General features: G+C 30.4%; 1 pseudogene; it reads left to right on the forward strand.

Moving 5' to 3' along the window:
* LOC137631249 (protein D1-like) overlaps positions 1–2500 on the forward strand; it is a 13724-nt pseudogene that overhangs the window by 5497 nt on the left and 5727 nt on the right.

The raw sequence follows: 2500 nt of genomic DNA on the forward strand, positions 1-2500 counted from the left end.
GCTCCGACAAACGTCTTAATGATACAAATTCCACCAATAATCATGAATTGTAATCTGGAACTACGCAAGAGAACCACATCAATAATATGATATAATATAGTATAATATAATATAATAGAATATTATATAAGAGAAAGATATCTTTACACTGTCATGAGTTAAAGTTCTCTTGCTTGAGGATACACTCAGACACACTAATCTATCTGTTTAATTTCCTTTCCTAACTGGGCTATTTTTCCCTGTTGGAGCCCTTGGGCTTATAGCATCCTTCTTTTCCAATTAGTGTTTTAACTTAAGTAATAATGACAATATCGCAATCTCTTTTTAACAATGGTTTATAATCTGTATTTTTGTATTTCATTTTACTGTCAATTTATAAAAAAAAAAAAAATATCCGTATTGAAATCTCCATACATTTTTCGTGCTAAAAATTTATTATCCTTTTATCGTTAATTTACAAAAGCTTCCGTATTGAAATCTCCCATACATTTTTTCGTGCTAAAAATTTATTATCCTTTTATCGTTAATTTACAAAAGCTTCCGTATTGAAATCTCCCATACATTTTTCGTGATAAAAATTTATTATCCTTTTATCGTTAATTTACAAAAGCTTCCGTATTGAAATCACCCATACATTTTTCGTGCTAAAAATTGATTATCCTTTTATCGTTAATTTACAAAACCTTCCGTATTGAAATCTCCCATACATTTTTCGTGCTAGAATAGTGAGAAAATGAACAGTGTGAATAACAGTAATTAGAACTGTATGTTTACATAAGACCAAGGATTTGTATGAAAACTACGGGTGCTAGCAAGGATATTTATGGAGCTAAATGTAAAATTTTTCAATATATTTTATCATTACTGTTCTATACATAAAAAAAAATACATATATAATCTATGACAATTATGGAGCTAAATGTAAAATGTTTCAATATATTTTATCATTACTGTTCTATGCATAAAAAATATATATATAATCTATGACAATTATGGAGCTAAATGTAAAATTTTTCAATATATTTCAACATAACTGTTCTATACATAAAAAATAAAAACAAAATATAATCTATAACTATTTACTCTTTTCATATTATTCAAGATTTACTTGTTTCCTTTCCTCGCTGGGCTATTTTCCCTGTCGGGGCCCTTGGGCTTATAGCATCCTGTTTTTCCAACCAGAGTTGTAGCCCAGCTTGTAATATAATAATAATAATAATAATAATAATAATAATAATAATAATAATAACAACAACAACAATAATAATAATAATAATAATAATAATAATAATAATAATAATGATAATAATAATAATGATAATAATAATAATAATAATAGTCTTTATTAAGCCATTCCAAGTCGATATTTAAAAAAGAGTATTCAAAATAACAAAACTTGACCGTTATTTTCGCTTCACGCTGCCTTTAGAATATGAAGAAATTTTTCACGGCTCTAAAGTTCGAAAATGCATTGTGATTTCGTCCTCATAATATGGGAAATAGACCGTATAATGAATGCATGTTCTAGAAGTGCCACAATGACCTTTCTCCAAACAGTCTCTCTAAGCTTGGAATTAAATTATTCACACAGACGATCATTTCTTTACCTGTTTAATCCCCGCACAATTCTGCGAGAGACAACCCACCTTGTGGGTCGTTTGATGTCCCATCCAGCGTTACGATCGTGCAATAGGGCATTAAATTGAAGATCCAGATGACATCATCAACATTTTGGAATATTAGGGCGAGTCTCCCTCCTTTGATCTAGCTTCGGTGTATTCAGGAACCGAAGCTAAGGCTAATGATGGTTCGAGATGTTATTATTAGGTGGTAATTCGAGTATGAGGTTTCGAGATAACACACGAGTTCTGATAACGATGTTATTATTAAGGATAATTCGGAGTGGGAGGTTTCGAGATAACACACGAGTTCTGATAACGATGTCATTATTAAGGATAATTCGGAGTGGGAGGTTTCGAGATAACACACGAGTTCTGATAACGATGTCATTATTAAGGATAATTCGGAGTGGGAGGTTTCGAGATAACACACGAGTTCTGATAACGATGTCATTATTAAGGATAATTCGGAGTGGGAGGTTTCGAGATAACACACGAGTTCTGATAACGATGTTATTATTAAGGATAATTCGGAGTGGGAGGTTTCGAGATAACACACGAGTTCTGATAACGATGTTATTATTAAGGATAATTCAGACTGTGATGTTTCGAGATAACATATGGGTTTTTTAACGATAATATAATTAAGGATAATTTATTATTATAACTTATATTATGATGAAGGATAATTTGAGTATGAAGTTTTGAGATAACAAATGCGTTTCTAACGATGTTATTATTTTAGGATAATTCGGTTTCTGAGACGTCGAGATAAGATATGATTTTTAATATATTATTGTTACTATTATCATTAATATTATTTCTAGATAAGCTACAACACTAATTGGAAAAGCGGGATGCTGTAAGCCCAAGGGCTACAA

This window comes from Palaemon carinicauda, chromosome 39, assembly GCF_036898095.1.
Source record: "Palaemon carinicauda isolate YSFRI2023 chromosome 39, ASM3689809v2, whole genome shotgun sequence".
Lineage (NCBI taxonomy): Eukaryota > Metazoa > Arthropoda > Malacostraca > Decapoda > Palaemonidae > Palaemon > Palaemon carinicauda.